Here is a 22500-nt window from a genome sequence, read left to right as displayed (position 1 = left end):
GAACAAATAGCATCAGGAACGTATGTGTTTATTATACTTTTTCTGAGATTCGTTCTGCATATTATTACAGTCGGTTATACTGCTAAGTACATTAGTAGCCAAACCACTTCCCAGAATAAAGAATGCCTCTTTCTGTTCTGATGTGGACTAATCTCCCCTGTAACAGTCGTACATCTAACGCAAGACGGAATGATATATATATATATATATTATATATATATATATATATATATATATATAATATATATACATACATACATATATATATAGAATGGTTGTATACTCTCAATCTAACAAGAACGTGACAGTAGGGGGTACACCACCGCTGTATAGCCCTAGGAAGCATCGAACGCCTCCTGATGGCTTTGACACATTTTTCCATACGAAGGGGAGACAAACACCCCCGGCTGCCGAAACTGCATCTAGGGACACGTGTTTCAGGATCGTTGTCCTTCATCGGCCTAGAGAAGCAGACACCCGTCAACCGGTGATATCTGTCTCGACTTCGTAATTGTATATACCTATACTCAGTGAAGTCTATTCACTGATTATCAAAATAAGAAATATTGAATTTCTAAATCTCTCGTAGAGACATGTACGGTGGTGGGGCGATAGAATGGTTGTATACTGTGAATCTAACAAGAACGTAGGAGGCGTTCGATGCTTCCTAGGGCTATACAGCGGTGGTGTACCCCCTACTGTCACGTTCTTGTTAGATTGACAGTATACAACCATTCTATCGCCCCACCACCGTACATGTCTCTACGAGAGATTTAGAAATTCAATATTTCTTACTTTGATAATCAGTGAGTAGACTTCAATGAGTATAGGTATATACAATTACGAAGTCGAGACAGATATCACCGGTTGACCGGTGTCTGCTACTCTAGGCCGATGAAGGACAACGATCCTGAAACACGTGTCCCTAGATGCAGTTTCGGCAGCCGAAGGTGTTTGTCTCCCCTTCGTATATGTATATAAGGACACAGGGAAAAATGTGTCAAAGCCATCAGGAGGCGTTAGATGCTTCCTAGGGCTATACAGCGGTGGTGTACCCCCTACTGTGACGTTCTTGTTAGATTGACAGTACACAACCATTCTATCGCCACACCACCGTACATGTCTCTACGAGAGATTTAGAAATTCAATATTTCTTATTATTTATATATATATATATATATATATATATATATATATATATATTATATATATATATATATATATATGTATGTATGTATATATAATATATATACGTGTGTATATATATATATATATATAATATATATATATATATATATATAAATTATATATAGAGGGCACTATTACACATAGATGCCACACGCTAATATATATATATATATATATATATATATATACATCTATGTATATATATATATGTATATATATTATGTATATATACATATATATATGAATGTATGTATGCATATATATGTATGTATCTGTCTTTGCATATGTATATGTATGTGTGTATGTATGTATATATATATATATATATACACATACACACATACATATATATTATATGTATACACAGCCAACGGAAACCCTTGTGTGCGTATACGTGTGTCTATATGAATGTGTCCGTACTTAAACTTTCTCACGTCTCGTTTTGTGTGTACGTGTGTGCGTGAGTGTGTGTGTGTGTGTTGTGTGTGTGTGTGTATGTGTGTGTGTGTGTGTGTTTGTGCGTGTGTGCGTGTGCGCATTTGTGTCTTCAATTGTACATTTATACATTTTCAGACATTGAAAGTGAGCAGAATGATAAATTATTCAGCGCCTGTCACACATAACTTAATGAATGGAAATATAAATAACAAACAAAATATAGACAATGGAACACCCCAGCCGACACCCACCCATCGCCGCCATTCAATACAGTCTCAGTTTTCATGGTATTAGTATTTTACCATTTTAGAGTCAAACTTGGAGAAATGCCAACTGTTGTTTGGTTTGGCAGCAGTAAATATGGAGAGATTTAGGGTTTTAGTGGGAAAACATTTTTACTTGATTCGGGTGTCTATCTATCGATAAGATTAACCAATGGGTGAACTGAAGCAATCTTGCAAGCCGTTGTCCTCCGTCGCTCCATCAGCTAAATATAGCAGTCAAATGTGCTTGAAATCAGATCATAATGTATTAAAAATGGAAGATTTTTTCTATAATGGAGTTTTAGATGTACAATTAACTGGGCTGGGCTATAGAAAAGTATGTGAACTCTATACGGTCTACTAATAATAGTAGATAAATATAACATAGATCACAGTTTGTAAAAGGCATACAAACCTGGTCTATACGACAAGAATAATTGAAACCTGTGTGCAGTCACGCGATCTGCTTATAATAGCAGCTAAATCTTCCACAGATCCTACTCTATGAAAGGCACTGGATAATATAGTTCTTGACACACACAGGAAAGAAAAAAATTCTGGGGAACAAGTGAAGCATTTACGTAGTCATTTGCTCATGGAAAAATAGCAGCTAAATTTACCCTGTATCACACTCTAACTTCTCCAAATAGATAATACAATAGATAATATAGCCAATATGTTTCTGCCTTGAAGACAACGATCTCCTCCCAGGAGTCCTAATTCTCGCTGACGTCTTCATTCTCGCTGACGTCGCCATTCTCAATTCTTCCTGCCTCTAACACCAAATATTTTACGATCCGTAACTCTTTACCTCAATTAGTCTTCTCTCCCATGAATATCTCATTAGTGAAATGCAAAAAGTCCAAACATTCTTTTTCTTACCTTCTAATCACTATCAAGCAATTACCGGTTCGGTTCCCATCATTTCACCCGCCAGCTACTTTTGCTCGATTATCCACCTCGCATTCCAATGTTATGCCATGCCCAGCGCTTATGAGCCTTTAACGCATGTGACTAGTCGAGTCGTAACCAGTTCTATATAGATTATCTTTGGCAGCACATGGGCTGAATACCGCCTGCACCTCATTTAAATCAGGAGGTGATTGAAATTATCCTATTAGACATGTTTCCCTAAATGCCATACCTGACCCCAACAAACCAACTTCCAAAAGCCGTTCAAGCAAAACCGCGCTTGCTGAGTTTAAACAAAGAAAACGGTCACTGTGCTGCTTGATGCAAATCGTTCACCCTTACGCAAGAAAGGGGCCTTAGCTAGCATCCCAACCCCTGAAAGAGGGTCATTCAAGGGGAGTAGGCCACAATCTATCCCACCTTCCAATTTGCCGTCGTCACCGTATCTTTTTTTTCACCTTTACCACGACATGTTTCCATTAAAAAATCTTCTTTATCATCGCATCTAAACCATGTTGCTTCCCTTATCCACGTTCTCGTTGAGAGAGTCTTCACACTTGCTGCTCGTTTCATATTTCATTCGTCACTGCACACATAAAGTATGTTGACTTGAAGACACCGGAATATTATGTGCGTGTAGTGATGAGCCTAGTGACATGGGAAGGGAATAGTGTTGGAGGTGATATATTTTATGTGTGCAGTGATGAATTAGATGTGAAACGAACAGTAAGTGTGAATACTCTCCAAACGAGAACATGGATAAGAGAAGCAACATGGTTGAGATGCAACGATAAAGAAGATGTCGTGCCACCCACATTGTTTCCACTACTCAGTAACATTATCTCCCTGTTTCCCTACAAGCAGCGTTTGACTTGAAAATAGTTTAAAGAAGAACGGTGGCAACATAGGTCATCTTGTTCTCAGAATATCAAATAAAGCTGTCAGAACCGTCTCATCCTCAAAACTCATCCAGTAAAAAGGCCTCAGCACAATTGTCAACCAAAGATTTTCGAGGGACGAGAACCCAACTATTTTATGTATTTTGTCTGCATTTAACAACAGGTTATTTCTTTCCTAAGATAGTATAAAAGGAAATAAGAATAAGAAAAAGGAATAAGATTATTTGTTTAAAACTTCTAGATGCTCGAGTAACCGGCAAAAGACAAGTTACTTGATCCCAGGGATTTTATTACTAATTCTGACATACTAAGTGGTCGTTTAGACGCTCCCTTAGTTACTGAAAATGGCGTATATTACTACTAAAGCATGGTCGTGTAGTTAGGTGTTTATTTCTTAACCATATGGTGTCCAGTTCAGTCCCATCGCATGACATCTTGAGCAAATGTCTTCTAGTATAGTTCCGGGGCGACCATCGCCCTCTGAGTGAAACACTTTCGTTGTGTATATACGTGTGTATGTATATGTATGTGAGTGTGTCTTCCTGTTCATCCCTTCACACCGCTTGACAACTGGTGTTGGTTGGAATACGTCTCCGTAACTTAGCGGTTCAGCAGAAGAAGCCGATAGAATAAGTACCAGACTTCAAAGAACGTAAGGACTGGGGGTAATTGGTTCGACGAAAAGCCTTCAAGGTGGTACCCCAGCATGACTGCGGTCTAATGATTAAAACATGGAAACGAAACAGTGAATACTTATAGTGTTCTTGCGAATCACTAGCACCGCATTATGCTCCACATTAACTATACATATACCTTAAGGAGACAGTGCAAAGCATTATTATAAGTATTCATTCAGTTTATAAGAATCTTATTTGAGAAAGTAAAACAGAATAGACTTTTGAGATGCTTTTTTTCTGTCTTATAGAGAAATATACAAAAATCTTATATTTGTAACTAATTAATATTTGGTAAGCCGATTTCTTGAGAACATAGACATGAAGGCGATAGTTCCAGAGGCAGTCATTCTGTCGTAAGTGAAACGATAATCTATGTTCTTTGTAATTCTGCAGAATTATCTTATTTACAATCTCTTGTAGAGGATATCTACGTTTAATATGGAACAAACGTTTAGATTATACCGGATTATATAGGATTCAGTGGCATATACGTTTGAGCCCCTGTAGAAAAGCTAAAAGAAAATTATACAATTAGGCTTAATAACAAATCTTACATATGTCTAAATACATACATGGGTACATACGCATATATATATATATATATATATATATATATATATATATATATATATATATATATATATATATGTGTGTGTGTGTGGTGTGTGTGTGTGTGTGTGTGTGTTTGTGTGTGTGTGCATGTGTGTGTATGTATGTATATACATATATGTATATATATATATATGTATGTATATATATATATGTATATATATATGTATGTATATATATATGTATATATATATGTATATTTATATATCTACATATATATCTATCGATATATATATGTATATATATGTATATATGTATATACATATATATATATATGTATATGTATATATATATATATATATATAATATATATATATATATATATATATATATATATATAGATAGATAGATAGATAGATAGATAGATAGATATAGATATAGATTTATTTATGTAAGTATGTATGTGTGTTTATGTAAATATGCGTGTGTGTGCATGTGTATAGCGAAATTGTGTTTATCTGCATCACTAACTGCACATAAGCTCGCCGTGAGTTCTCTTATAGCTACTCTTGATATCGCGGACTTAGTTTTAGAGAAAGCATTGAGAGTTTAAGTTCAATTTATTCGATCACAACTACGTGTTTTCAATACAGAACACATCTACCCGTCACCTATCGCCTATACATACATACATTACATTACATACATACATACATCTGTATATATAAAACTCAACTTGTGTGTCTGTGTGTGTATCTGTGTGTGCGTCTGTGTGTTTAACTTCCCGGCACATCTCCTCCTAGCCAACAAATTGTAGAACCACCAAAAATGGGTCACTTAAAGTTTAGGCGAATGAAAATTGAACTGTGCTATTTCTGTCCCAAAATTCATCTCGCAAGTGCAAAAGTCGATAATGTGCTTGTTTAGGCCTTATCCCATGCATTAAATAGTGAACTTTACTCAGTCAGCTGTTTGACGTGAAATGTGTTCACCACGCGTGCAAGCATGCGTAAATTGCATGAAAAATAAAAAATTAAGATATAAAAACGAATCGCCGTAAACATTGTAGAAATTCGGTAAAGAAATGAATTTTCGGGATGTAGCCTGGAGGGTTTTTTCGTATTAATCGTTTGAAATTTGTGAACACATACCAATTGTTTTCATAACATTTTTAACGCTTTGAATTAAATGTGACCATTTTGCGTTGAGTCTGCCGTTTGAATCATTTTAACCAAACTTTAGCAGACCGGATTTTTGATCACCCCGATACATCACCAGCGACTCCCTGAAACTCTCCCCTTAAATCCCCGTTGAGAAATACTGATCTAAAATTTTCATTGAACTCATCCAAGTTTAGCTTAATTCGCGCGTGCATAGAACGCATGAGCGCACGAGCTGGGCAATACTGCTAGTATATATATATATATATATATATATATATATATATATATATATAATATGTGTATGAGTTGGGTGGATGGTAGAAACTTCACTATCCAGGTATGATGCCAATTATGTCTGCACAGCCAAGGGATGCCCTTACTGCTTAATGTTTTATGGAGTGGACCCCACTAGACGGTAGAGTTTGCGTTTTGAAGCTTAGGTTGAACTACCGTGGATGTTGCAAGTGCATGCATTGAACAGTGAGGCCAAATAAAAATCCTTCCCTGGTGAAATTATTGCAGTTTTAGACGTAGTTAATACCGATCGATTTGCTTTACAAAGAGACTTCAATGTTAAAAGCTTTAAATAGAAAAGGTTTTCTCTGGCTAACTCGTATATGTTAGGTGACGACGACCTCTGGAAAGACACCAAAGCAATGGCAAACCAGAGTGATAATCTCCATTTAGAAAGGGAGACCCATAGAGAGTGTTTTAATCATATTCAAAGGTGATCTCGAACATGCACCGAATAAGTTCGTTGCCGACTTTTGCGTCTGAGACATTGGTCCGCTCAAGGAATTTTCCTCAGTGTAATTTGCATGCCAGCGGAATATTATTTAATCAAGTGGGGAAAATTAAGTATCTCGGAGCTGTATTCATGAGGTATGGGACACCCGAGATTGAATTAGATACTAGAATTGCAGCTGCTGGGAAAATGATGCACCAGCACCAGCACCAGCATTCAATCCTTAAAAGTGGAGGGGTTGGTGAAAAAGCCAAACTTGCTACCTTCAGTTCGGTTTTAGTGTCTCTCGTCACCTACAGTAATAAATACCGTGTAATGACCAAAACTGAACGATTGCGAATGCAAGAAGGCGAAACGGGGCTCATCCAAAGTATCTCTGGAGTAAGGATACCCGAAAGGATGCGTCGCTCGGAATTCAGGAAGCTTCCTAGTTCAAGCTGCTACTTCTCCTCTTTGAGAGGTCACAATTCCGTTATTACATTTATGTGTCACAGGAAAGGACCACGTGACGGATTCTTCAAGCTGAGACAAATGGCTGCAGGTCTAGAGATGAGCCCCAAAATGAGATGATTGGGTAATATCCATAGTCTAATTTGGTCGCATTTACAATTCGTGCCGAAGAGTTTAAGGAGGTTTACTTCTGGTCGGACTCTATGGAGGAGGTGCCGAAGGATTCTAACTCTATGATGCACCCAAGAATAGTGGGCGGAGACAGATGGAAATACATACATATATACATATATATATGTGTGTGTGTGTGTGTGTGTGTGTGTGTGTATGTGTGCTTGTGTGTGTGTGTGTGTGTGTGTGTGCGTGCGCGCGTGCGAGTGTGTGTGTGTTTGTGTGCGAGTGTGTGTGTATGCACATGCGTATGTACATAAAAATGGATCTCATCTGTGAACTAAAAACATCAATACGTATATACACAGATTAATTATGCAAAACAGATCGTATAATAGAAAATTTAAAATTCAGATGCAGCTGTTTCTATATTATTTAAACCATAAAACTTGCTGCGCAAAGTAATGAGACTTAAACGAATGTTTATATTTTTCCGTGGGCACAAAAAATGGGATCATTCTGACAAGGTACATGTTTATTTTGAGACACATCAAAGAAGAGTCACTCTCATTTTCTGCTCATGAAATGTTCCAACGCAAAACCAGGAATCAGGTGCAATGATTTCTTTAATTTGTATGATCATACATTCATTGCCAGCGTTTGAAATTCTTTTCACTACGACACTTTTAAAATATTAGAATGAAATCTAAGTTAAAACATTGATTGGCGTAATACATACATGCATGCATACATACATACATACATACATACATACATACATACATACATACATACATACATCATACATACATATATATATGTCTACATATACATACATACACATCTACATATACATATATATGTGTGTCTGTGTGTATGTGTGTATGTGTGTGCGTACGTGTGTGTGTGTGTGTGTGTGTATTATCTTACATGACAAATCCCTTGGTTATCCACGTTGCAAGTGTGAGCAGCTCTTACCACTGTCTACTCGTTTGCTCTCCGTTCAACCTACATTGAATGATGAAGCGAGCGAAAACAAAAGAAAATACCAATGTCTTCTGTCCATGCGGAGATATAAAAATTTTCTACATGGCACGATGCTTGTTATTGAAAATCTGCATTGTGTGTATGTATATGCGTGTGTGTGTATGTGCGTGTGTGTGTGAGAGAGGTGAAGGGAGAGGGTCTCTGTATGTATATTTATTTGTACATATGTGTATATATATTGTTATATAAATGTACATACACACCCTCACCCACACATATTATGCATATATAGTTATATACATGATGCATATATAGATATATATATACACTATACGTACCTACAGATATATATAGATATATATATATATATATATATATATAATATACGTACCTACAGTGTGTAACTTATGTATATATAATGCTAAAGAAAAAAAAGAAAAAATCGCTGACGCTATTATTATAGTTTTATCTCACTCAAAATTCTATATCTGACATTTATATGTTAATCTCAATTTTTTTTATTTTCAAAATGGCGTCAGAATTCTATGTGTTTTTCTGACGCATTTTTTCAAGTGAAATTTTTGCGATATATGTTTTGTATCGCCATCATACCTTTTCTCAAAATATATCTCAGCTTACTTATGTTATGATGCATCTTAGCAAATATATTCTATTCAAATATTCGCGGTACATTAGATATGTGTATTCAATATTTTATTATCGACAGTGAAAAAAGGAAAAAGGATGAAAAATTAGGTTGAAATTTTTATTGTTCAAATCATAGGAATAGAAAATTTGAATATAAGGGGAAAAAAGTACACACAACACGCACTCACACATATATGTGTATACATACATATATATATGTCTACATATACATACATACACATCTACATATAATATATATGTGTGTCTGTGTGTATGTGTGTATGTGTGTGCGTACGTGGTGTGTGTGTGTGTGTGTGTAATATTACATGACAAATCCCTTGGTTATCCACGTTGCAAGTGTGAGCAGCTCTTACCACTGTCTACTCGTTTGCTCTCCGTTCAACCTACATTGAATGATGAAGCGAGCGAAAACAAAAGAAAATACCAATGTCTTCTGTCCATGCGGAGATATAAAAATTTTCTACATGGCACGATGAGTCTTGTTATTGAAAATCTGCATTGTGTGTATGTATATGCGTGTGTGTGTATGTGCGTGTGTGTGTGAGAGAGGTGAAGGGAGAGGGTCTCTGTATGTATATTTATTTGTACATATGTGTATATATATTGTTATATAAATGTACATACACACCCTCACCCACACATATTTATGCATATAGTTATATACATGATGCATATATAGATATATATATACATATACGTACCTACAGATATATATAGATATATATATATATATATATATATATACATATACGTACCTACAGTGTGTAACTTATGTATATATAATGCTAAAGAAAAAAAAGAAAAACATCGCTGACGCTATTATTATAGTTTTATCTCACTCAAAATTCTATATCTGACATTTATATGTAATTCTCAATTTTTTTTATTTTCAAAATGGCGTCAGAATTCTATGTGTTTTCTTGACGCCATTTTTTCAAGTGAAATTTTTGCGATATATGTTTTTATCGCCATCATACCTTTTCTCAAAATATATCTCAGCTTACTTATGTTATGGATGCATCTTAGCAAATATATATTCTATTCAAATATTCGCGGTACATTAGATATGTGTATTCAATATTTTATTATCGACAGTGAAAAAAGGAAAAAGGATGAAAAATTAGGTTGAAATTTTTATTGTTCAAATCATAGGAATAGAAAATTTGAATATAAGGGGAAAAAAGTACACACAACACGCACTCACACATTATGTGTATACATACATATATATATATATATTATATATATATATATATATATATATATATATATATGTATATATATATATATATACATATATATATATATATGTATGCATATATACACATACACATATATATATACGTACATACAAACACACACATATACACACACACGCACACACAAACACGCACACACACACGCACACACAACACGCACACACACACATATACATTTACATATATGTAAATTGGCTCTTACAAATAATTTTAGGAATACATTTATTGTAATTCGAAGTAAATAAAAAATCGCCATTTAGGAAAATTTGAGAAGGCAAAGCGAGTTCATGTTCTCTCCTTCTATCTCTGTCTCTCTCTCTCTCTATCTATATATCTGTCTGTCTGTCTGTTTCTCTATTTATCTATGTATCTGATTATATATATACATATATATATATATATGTATATATATATGTATATATATAATATATATATATATATATATATATATATATATATATATATATATATATATATATATATATATGTGCTTATATATATGTATATGTAATCAGATATATATAATCATCCATAACATAAGTAAACACATATACATAAATATGTATATATGTAGGTATGTATGTATGTATGTATGTGTACATGCTTCGTTTCATAGTTTAGTTTATATAAAAGTAATCGTTTGAGTAATAATACGCTACCATGCAATCGATGACAAGCATTAGTGTCAATTAGAAAGGAGATGACACAACCCGATATCAGAAGCAGGAAGATGAAGTAGACATATACACACTCACACACCTATATACATACATAATACATACATAAATACATACATACATACATACATAAATGCATACTTACATACATGCATTCACACACACACACACATATATATATATAAATACAACACACACATAAGTGCATAAGCGTATCTATAAATGAGTGTATGCATGATTAAGACTGTTATACGTGCAGATAGTTATATGGTGTGGAATTATGTATGCCAGTTGCAGTATGTATATCTATCTATCTATCTATCTATCTATCTATCTATCTATCTATCTATCTATCTATCTATCTATCTATCTATCTATCTATCTATCTATCTATCTATCTATCTATCTTATCTATCTATCTATCTCTATATATAACTTAGTATTCAACTATTTCTATATATGTATCCCCCTCTCTCTCTCCCCCATCTCTCTCTCTCTCTCTCTCTCTCTCTCTATATATATATATATCATATATAATATATATATATATGTATACAGTGGAAAAGAAGGTATGTTGGGGGGTGTATCGCTAAATTTGTTTTATTTATTTCCAAACGTATTGTTCCCATTGATATATACGTAGCTGCATATATATTATATATATATATATATATATATATATTATATATATATTCGGTTTAAGTATATATATATATATATAGATATATACATGTTTGTGTTATATATGCATTTATATCTATATAAATATATATATATATAATGTTTATGTTCATATATATATATATAATTGCATATATTGTATACATGTATAAAAATTGCATAGAAGCACAAACACACACACGTACACACACACATATCTACATAGATACGCGCATATGTACAATTTTATATGTTCGCATCCATATCGGGAAATAGATTGATAAAAACGTAGAAGCCTAAATCGATAGATAGAATTTGGATAGTTACAAATTTATACTGATAGCTGTTTTAGAGGTGCAGAAAGAAGAAAAAACATCCTGCATAAGCAGATATGTATGAAGATTTCTCGACTATCAGATAGATAAGGGGAGAGACAACCAAAAACATTGGTAAATACATAATAGAACGGGGAAAAATAAGTACAATTGAGAATATGATACGAACGCTCATTCTCTCATACCTACAAACCAATAATCACTTTGACGCATACACACACACTTAAAACATGCTTTTACATTTATTCACAGATCCTGCACACCAGCATAGGCATATACCTGATGTACCGGTGTGGGATATCTGACTGTGTGACGTACACATACATCCACAAAAATATTTTAAAAAAACACACGCATACATATAAATAGATATAACTTATCACGGATACATAAAGATTGCAATACGCATGGATTGGATTTCATTAAAATGAATAATGAACTTCCTAAACTGAAGTATATATATATATATATATGTGTGTGTGTGTGTTTGTGTGTGTGTGTGTGCGTGTATGTGTGTGTGTGCGTGAGTGTGTGCGTGTGTGTGTGTGCGTGTGTGTGTGTATGTATATATATATGTATATAAAAGCATGTATACATTTATATAGACATATTTATATATATAGATAAATGTGTATATATATATATGTATATATGCATGTATATATTTATATATATTACATGTACATATACATGCATACATGCATATATATATATATATATATATATATATATATATATATAATATATATATATATTCATACGCATGTATATCTATCAATCTACATACAGAAAGAGAGAGAGAGAGAGAGAGAGAGAGAGAGAGAGAGAGAGAGAGAGATTGATAGATAGATATTGGCATATAGATGTATACATATATCCTTGATCATGTGATACTGGGGCAATGATGGAATAAAATGTTCTCAATTGAGACAATCGAATTTATTTATTCAATCTCCTCGTAATTTTGATAATTCAGGAAGAATCACTCACCTCTTCTTCTGGGAAAGTCCAGACCTGCTGATGATAGTAGCAGAAGATGACTTTAGCGTGACACAGCTGATTTACATAATGACATAAAGTTGACCACGCGACAGTCATCACTGCAGCAAGCACAACGGACTTGTAAATGTACTGAGTCATCCTCGCATGAATTTCATTCTCGCTATGAAATTAGGCCATTGAAGGACTTTTGTCGATAAGTTCGATTGAAGATTCAGCGGCCAGATTTCAATACTTCATTGCCCGTCAGAGCACCACACTTTCAGGTACTGTCGAATAATAGTAAAGTTACCACGTTTTTAAATATATAGTGATAAGAGTTTGTATATTATATATTTATTTATTCCTAATCCACACCATATCAGGACTCGAGTGACTAATGTTATTTTCTGTGACATAATATTAGTAAAGCTTTCTTTGCAGATATTAAAATGTAATAGAGAGAAAGAAGCACATTGATTTTCTGCTGTCTTTCACTCGTTTCAGTCACTGGACGGCAGCCATTCTGAAGTACCACCATGAAGGGTTTTAGTCGAACAAATTGGCCCACTTGCTTATTTTCTCGGCTTCTTTCGCCGAACCGCAAGCCTATGAAGACGTAAGCAAAGCAACATCGGTTTCCGAGCGCTGTGAGAGGACATATACATGCACAAAACCACAAACACATACCTACCTACCCATATACATAGATACATAATACATACATACCCATCAATCTACCTTTCTACCGACATACATACTTATAAATATATATATATATGTGTGTGTATGTGGGTGTGTGTGTGTGTGTGCGCGCGTATCTGTGTGCCTGTGTGTCGGTTTTCCTCATACATTCCCTCTATCAAACTCAAGCATATATACATACACAGACACAAACACAAGAACATACTCACACACACGCACACACACACACACACACACAACACACACACATACACACACACACACACACTATGCACATCGCCATAGAAAACCCTAACAATGAATAAAAGCAATTTCAAAGAGAATGAAAATAAAAAGAGAATGACTAAAAATAAAACTCGAGTTTCTTTATTAATGAGCAAATAAATTAATTTGCCATCTGTACTCCATCAGTGAGGTCGTTAAAATTAATATATAATTATACTGCTACTACGCAACGAAAACAAACATACGTGCCGCATACGTATAAATTATATTTTCAAATCCACCGCGCAAGTGCAGTTATATTCGGCAGCAAATAATAAAATTAAAACTGCGTACCAGTAATGCTTTGTAATTACGAACATTTTATGAATGAGAAAATAAATTATTTGTATTTCGTGTATAAATACATAATGGCTTGCACACCATTATATATGAAAATATGTTGTCTATTGACTTTATTACGCATACCAACCACCGGTATGAAAACTTTTTCTACATTTTCTACCCTTATTATTTTTTGTTCTTCTAGCGCTCTTAGAATCTTTCCTCGTGTAGGCCAGCATTATGGCCCTCATTGTCTGTTTTTTTGTTTGTTTTATTTCTTGTACTATATTTTTTGTACTTGTAATTTTATTCTGTATTTTTATTTTTTGTATTTTTATTTTGTATTTTATTTTGTAATTTTATTTGTATCGTTTTTTTGTCACATGTTTAACTTCCCTTGTTTTTACCCCTCTGCGAAGTAATTTTATTTAATTCCTTCGCAGGAAGGACTATTTCCACGAGTCGTGTTCTGTCCAACCTTCGAAACACGCTAGAGTTGAACTAGGGACAACTGATGAAGGGGATTTTTCCTTGTGTAGTTTGTTTTGTACTCTGTTTTTTTTTTTTCGTTTAGGTCCGTTTCCACGTTTGTTTTACGTTTTCGTTTCTCGTTGAGTTCTATGTCTATATGTGGTGTCCTGTACTCACGTATATATATTTATATATGCATGTATATATACATGTAGATATAGGTACGTACATATATGTATGTATGCATATATTTTATTTATTACACTTTTGTATGACTGGGCGCCCTCGCGTCGATTCGATTCGTTTTCGTTTCGTTTCATCTCCTCCAAGTAAATTTTGTTATATATATATATTATATATATATATATATATATATATATATATATATATATATATATATAAATTCAGGGTGAGTACTTGATAATTGTAAGCAGTTGTGCGCGGCTGAAGAAGGCCATAGACACACATTATGCATTGTTATAAATCCGTCTAATAAAGGCCCGAAACATATGTACCGCTGAATCCTTAGCATCATGTTTTTATTTTGATTAATATATATATATATATATATATATATATATATATATATATATATGTATGTGTATATACGTATGTATGTTGGTATATATATATATATATATATATATATACTGTGAAAATAATAAGGGTAGAAAATTTAGAAAAATCACGAAAAAGAGTATTCATGAGTACGCCAACTATAACACTAAAAGAAACAAAAAACGAAGTAATTACTCTCAAACTCGAATTTCGCTATAAATTGCCAAATAAACTAATTTGGAATCTGAAGTTCGTCACCGGAATCGCTAATTAATGAATAATTATGTAGTTGCAAATATGTACCTAAAACACTTGCGCAAGATAACTACATCTTTAACAATTTAAGAGTTCGAACTTAATGCTGGAGTGTAAATATATAGTCTCGCATTAAATAAAGAAATTTAAAACTGTATCCTATATAGACACAGATTGAAAAATATTTCTATGGTAGATACCCCTGCTATGTGTTGCGCTAATGGAACTGAGCTAAGCCGAGCTGAACTGAGCCGAACCGAGCTGAGCCGAGCCAAGTTGCTGCCGCCATTAATCTATTTCCATTTCGATTCCATATTTTTTACCATTCCTTCGTCCCTATCTGTACGTGGTCGTCAGTAGTAGTAGCAATTACCGAAACCCGGGACGGGAGATCACTCAGTTCGTCCCTCGATGAAGAGCGCGGCTATCCGCGTAAACTGATGCAAATTGCAGGACTCAGTGAATATCGACACCTCGAACGTACATTGCGGCCCAGGGATCCCATCATTCCGGGGACCCGTCCTGTTCGAAAGCAGTCACGACACGAAAACGCTGTCGCCGTTGACTGCGGTGTAGAGTCGGGAGTCGCAGACAAGAGCGTGAGCCGGAGAAGCGCGGAAGGAACGTGAATTCCTCATCTTTCTCTCTCGCTCCTTCTACTTCTTCCATCCCGACTAGCGCACGCGCCGCTTGATCCTCCGTCTCCCGCCATGCCAGACCGTCATCGTTGCGAAGCGCTGCGACGGTCATGCCGTCCGCCCCGAATCGTACAGCTGACACTTCACGGAGCCCGACAGCGGCTGCGAGTCGTTGGATCCTTCCACCTTGTGAACACCAACAGTACAGCGGAAGCGAGAACGTAACACGTCTTCACTCGCGTCGCCGGCGCCGGTACCTCCAGGTGCCGTTTTCGAGGTGTGCGTGGCACCTCGAAGCATCGTTTCCGGGTCATGTCTGCGCGTTCGCAACCGTGTTTCTGCGTGTCGTCACTTTCCCGCCCCGACTCAGGTGTAGCAGGCGGCTTGGGACCCGAAAGATGACGTCCCACGCCCGATCGGGACGAAGCCAGTGGAAACTCTGGTGGAAGTTCGAAGCGCCTCTAACGTGAAAGTCGATCGTCGGAATCGGGTGTAGGGGCGAAATACCAATCGAGCCGTCTAGTAACTGGTTCCCTCCGAAGTTTCCCTCAGGATAGCTGGCGCCAGCGGGAGAAAGACACGCAATTCCGAATGACTGGAGGCCCCGGGGACGTTGAGGGCCTCAATTTAATCTCGAACAGGCGAAATGGGCCGCTCCTCTCCCGATCGGAATCGGCCGTATATCTCAGCCATTACGACGCGACGAATGCACGGTGCCACTTTTGGTAAGCAGAACTGGTGATGTGGGATGGACCGAATGTCTGGCTATGGAACCCTACGCTTCGGCATTAGATCTCCGAAATGGTGTCGGTCGATATAGACAGCAGGACGGTGGATACGGATGTCGAAATTCGCTCAGGAGTGTGTAACAACTTACCTGCCGAATGGACCGGCCTCGAAAATGGATGGCGCTGGAGCAAGCGTCCGATGCCGGTGAAAAGTAACAACCACATACAATCACCAAACATCTCCAATACATAACACCGTCCAAGTTAACCCTCTGCACCTTTACAGCTGACATGAAAAACTACGAGGAAAATGCAACCAGTTTAATTAAGCAAAAAAAGAGAAAAATATTTTTTGCTATTCAAACGCTTAAAATCTGGAGGTTAACAATCTTAATCTATAGTTACAGTTTATCATTAAAACTACATAATAGGCAGAATTGTCGGATTAAGACAGTAGGGTGTTTTGAGGGAGATTTGGTTGCTATTTCTACCAGATCTAGCTACCTCTACCTACCATCTAGAGGTCTCCCTCATTAGCATATACATACATACATAAACTCGAAATAAAATACTTGAAGTAATAGGCAGGCGTCAAATACAAAAGCCAAGGTTCATGCAAAGAATTTCCAACTTTTTGCCTAATGCGAGCCCAGAGCAATCTCTTATCTCTTACACTATTTCAAATAACCCCCACTCCCAATTTTCCATGACAGGTTAGGGCCCGAAATATTCCTAACGGACACATCATGTTGCTTAACCGAATTAACCCAGCATTTATTCCACAAAAGCCTCTTTGACAAAAGCGGCTCTTTCCCATATCACCTGTTTCAACATAACTGTAATATATTATATACAAACGATGGCATTTTAATCCCAAGCAACGCCGGGTATCTCTGCTAGTATATATAAATATAAATATTTCGTTAGCTACTGCACGCATTTTTTTTCTCTCCTTCTTTCTGTGTTTTTCTCTCTCTGTGTATCTTTCTGTTGAAGAGCGTAGGCTCGAAACGTTAAAGACTTGTTTTATTTATATTTCCTGAGCGCCATACTAATACAATTGTTCGTTTGTTTTCCACCTGCCTTCGTCTTTTGTTTATTTTCATAAAGCTTCCCGTTATATATATATATATATATATATATGTATGTGTGTGTGTGTGTGTGTGTGTGTGTGTATGTGTGTAAGTATGTATTTATGTATGTATGCATTCGGACTTGCAGCCTATATCCAAGAAATGGACCCCGTATAGATTATTTTCAAAACATAATTTCTGTAATTCGCTGTGGAAGCATACGTTTCTTTGAGAATTGACTTGTTTCTACCCAAGAACTGGACAACGCACTGGTTATAATTATTTCTATAACGTAACAATTTAAAGGAATGTTTAAGAGAAAATAACATGAACAGTCTGTATAAAGAATCAAATGAAAAAGAGTGGAAAGTTTTGTAAATAGGGGCAGGGTAAGGTTGAATATTTAGGAGAATTTGCAGGGTGTAAGATGTTTGTAAGCAATTCCAGAACAACAAAAGCTGTTACTTTCACTGCAAAATTTAAATTTCGCTTGTGTCTAAATATTTTCGTTCTTTGAAACCACGGTAAAACCCTGACAAAAATGTGTGCTACAACTGTTTTGTCAGTGAACAAGTCCCGCTTTCAAAGCGACAAAATATTGAAATTGAAATGAGATTTAAACGTTGCAGTGAAACCAACCATTTCTCTTTGTGTGTGTGTGTGTGTGTGTGTGTGTGTGTGTGTGTGTGTATGTGTGTGTGTGTGTGTGTGTGTGTGTGTGTGTGTATGTGTGTGTGTGTGTGTTCTTGAATGGCTTACAAATATCTACTTTTCAATTGTTTTTTAAATACTATTATGTAGAAGACAGAATCGTAAACATTTTGTGCAAAATTTTTTGTTTTCATCTTCGTTTATAGTATAGATAATGTTTTAGTCTGAAATGCCACCTTCGGCCTCCAGGATGCGTTATTCGGCCCGAGGCTATGGTTAAAAATATTTACTGGCGAACAGAGAGGGCAGAGGAACAGGACAATTGACACGATCCGATTTTTTCCCTAAAGAAAATGGATAATCTTCCCAACCACGCGGTTCCTGGTACAGTGCCACTGCATGGCACCTTGGGCAAACACTGGAGTTTAAAGGACATGTTGTACAGCTATTATATTATTAAAAAAAAAATTACTCGGGTCAAACACTAGATTTTAAAGGTTATGGTCTGACGATGTGAATTTTCCGAGTCCTCTCCTCCACCCCACGTTCCCGAGCGCACATTTTTTTCATATTCGTTTAGACCAAGTTGTTTTACACCTATTACACTATTTTTTTATTTTGTTTTTGTTCGGGTCAAACACTAGAGTTTAAAAGTCATTGTCTGACGTTGTGAACTTTCCGAGTCCTCTCGCCCACTCCCCATTCGCGAGTGCGCATTGTTTTCATATTCGTTTACTACCTGTTGTTGTACAGCTATTACGCTAACAAAAATTTGCTCTGGTCAAACCTTATAGTTTGACCTAAAAAAGTATGGAAGACCCTACATACGAAAAAAAAACAAACCATGTACACACTACGAATTAGAGAAAACCCCGTGTAAACTACCATTTCCCCCGGTTTGTCCATTTACGCAGAAAGCTCTAGACAAAATATTATAGTTAATGGCCATCCATAGGACATAAGTAATGTGTGTGTAACGTTTGGTGAAAATCGCCAAGGAATGCATAATTATGTAGCTAAAATACGTACCGAAAACACGAGGCAAACACATGCGGAAGACAGCTCCATCTTTATACATTATGGATTCAAACTCAGTGCGCGAGCGTAGTCATAATAGCCCAGCAGTGAATAAATTTAACCTGTGTACTACTCGGCCAAAGAATGAGAAAATTTAACTCTATACATTCCTTAGCGATCCTAATGACGAGCTACAGGTACCGAATTAATTTATTTGGTTATTTATAGCGAGTATTGGGTTAGCTAATATCTTATTCACTCTGGGGCCTATTAGCAGCGTGCCTTAAGATTTCCTTTTTTCAGTGGTTTGGGTTTAACTGCCCTATTTCAGCATTTAAGAGGTCCTGTCAAGGGTCTTCTCTCCGTGTATAAATATCTATACACTCTTATATATAAAAATATTTTATGACTTTTATTAAGCATGCGAACCACTAGTAATAAATTATTTAAATTTGACTGTGGCCATGCTGGAGCACCACCTTTAGTCGATCAAATCGACCCCAGGACTTATTCTTTTTGAGCCTATTATTTATTCTATCGGTTTCTTTTGCCGAACCGCTAAGTTACGGAGACGTAAACACATAAACACCGGTTGTCAAGCGATGTTGGGGTGGGATTGACAAACACAGACACACACACACGCACACATACACACATACATACATATATATTACAACGGGCTTCTTTCGGTTTCCCTCTATCAAATCCTCTCAAGGATTTGACCGACCCGGGGCTATAGTAGAAGACACCTGCCCAAGTGCCACAATGTGGTTGGTAAGCAAGCTACTTACCACACAGCCACTAAATATATCTGTATTATACATGTATCTATATATTTTGAAGCTGATACGGTGTGGTTCGAGGAATGATCGGCTGCTCTTTCTATAAGTATAGCTAGAGGTTGTGTTAGTAAACATACATTGATCTTAGAGTAGTAATAACAGTAGTAGTAGTAGTAGTAGTAGTAGTAGTAGTTGTTGTAGTAGTAGTAGTAGTAGTAGTTGTAGTAGTAGTAGTAGTAGTAGTAGTAGTAGTAGTAGTAGTAGTGATAGTGCTGCTGGCAGCAAAACGGCCGAGTGTCATAGTCCATGGTTTAGGCGTTTTAATACATTATCGACGTTTCTTCTTCTTCTTCTTCTTCTTCTTCTTCTTCTTCTTCTTCTTCTTCTTCTTCTTCTTCTTCTATTCCTCTTTTTCTTCTTCCTTTTCATCCTTTTCTCCATCTCTTCCTCACGATTCTACTACTACTACTACTACTACTACCACCGGCACCAGCACCACCACCACCACCACCAGCCACCACCACCACCACCACCACCACCCCACCACCACCACCACCACCACCACCACTACTACTACTACTACTACTACTACCACCGGCACCAGCACCACCACCAGCACCACCACCAGCACCACCAGCCAACACCACCACCACCACCACCACCACCACACCACCACCACCACCACCACCAACACCACCACCACCACCACCACCACCACTACTACCTACTACTACTACTACTACTACTACTACTACTGCTACTACTGCTATTTGCACCGTAATCACCATCACATGTGCCAAAGTATTTGCCGCAGTTTCTGCTTCTGCCAATGACGATGACGATGGCGAGAACGAAGACGACGATTATGATGATGATGATGATGATGATGGTGATGATGATGATGATGATGGTGATGATGACGATGATGTTAGTGATAAAGATTAGAAAGTCGATGTTAGTGATGGTGGTGGGGTTTGTGGTGGGGTTTTTGACAATCACAATGAGTAGGGTGAGAAAATGCTGCTGCTGTGTTGTCATTGCGGCTACGAATGCTGACACGTCACAGCTATTGACTGTGATGATGGTCACCAGTGCCATCCTCCCTTTTTTCCCTCCTCCTCCTCCTCATCATCATCATCATCAACAACAACTTTATCGTAATCCACGTGATGACCATGACGATGTTGTTGATGAAACGATGACGACTTCGACGACGACAACAAGGATGATCACAGAAGCGAATTTTGAAGCTGTAGCATTGCTACTCATCGACTTATGCGATAGTAATGCTTCTACTACATTGAATATGTTTCTAGATGTATTCTAGGAAGGGTGGACACACATACATATACAAATGCACACAAAAACAGACACACACTAACAAACATACACATAGGCACACACACACACACACACTCCTATATGCATTAGTTAATATGTGTGTATGTACATTCTACTGGATTGGGACAAACTCGCATTTATTGGAAAAGCACTATATATATATATATATATATATATATATATATGAAAAAACAAGTCAAAAATAGAAAATGCTAAGATGATTTTATAGTGAATCTTTCAGTACCGGTTTCGGTCATTTTGAGACCTTTTCAACTGTAACGATTAAATAATTAAATTTAGAAAAATTTGAAAAATTAGAAGAAAGGTTTTTTTAAAGGAATACTTCCATAGTAGTGTTCAGATATAGGTGGCATTCTGCCTTTCTCTGACTCCCTTGTTGCACTTGTGTATTCGAGGTCGTTGTGAGTTCTTGAGGGGGTGGGAGGGGAAAATCTGGGCTGGTCAGTGGCGACCGGCAGTCGCTGCGTAGGCGTTTATACTTAAAGACATTAGTGATAAGGTTAAGGGGTAGAAGGTGGAGAAGTAGAAGAAGAAGAAGAAGATGACGGTGTTGATGATGATGATGATGAAGAAGAAGAAGAGAAGGAGAAGATGACGATGATGATGGTGGTGATGACGTTGACGACGATGATGATGATAATGATGATGATGAGAAGAAGAGAAGAAAAGAAAAAAAACAGAGAAGGGAGAATATGAATGGGTGAAGATATAGCTGTGATGGGTGCGATTAGTAATGGATTCTATGGAATGTAAT

At 36.4% G+C, this 22500-nt stretch overlaps 1 protein-coding gene across 2 annotated transcripts in view; it reads right to left on the bottom strand.

The window, feature by feature from the left end:
- LOC115216819 (chitin synthase chs-2-like) overlaps positions 1 to 22500 on the bottom strand; it is a 241378-nt gene that overhangs the window by 199866 nt on the left and 19012 nt on the right. Inside the window, exon 1 of one of the 2 annotated variants that reach the window (XM_036506560.1) lies at positions 12973 to 13270. The exons of the other annotated variant lie outside the window; for it this stretch is intronic. The gene's annotated coding sequence lies outside the window, so the exon portion shown is untranslated. Of the gene's footprint in view, positions 1 to 12972; positions 13271 to 22500 lie in introns of those variants that run through there. 2 annotated transcript variants of the gene reach the window in all.

Source organism: Octopus sinensis, linkage group LG10 (assembly GCF_006345805.1).
Source record: "Octopus sinensis linkage group LG10, ASM634580v1, whole genome shotgun sequence".
Taxonomy (NCBI): Eukaryota; Metazoa; Mollusca; class Cephalopoda; order Octopoda; family Octopodidae; genus Octopus; species Octopus sinensis.
This window is presented reverse-complemented; position numbering and strand designations above follow the sequence as displayed.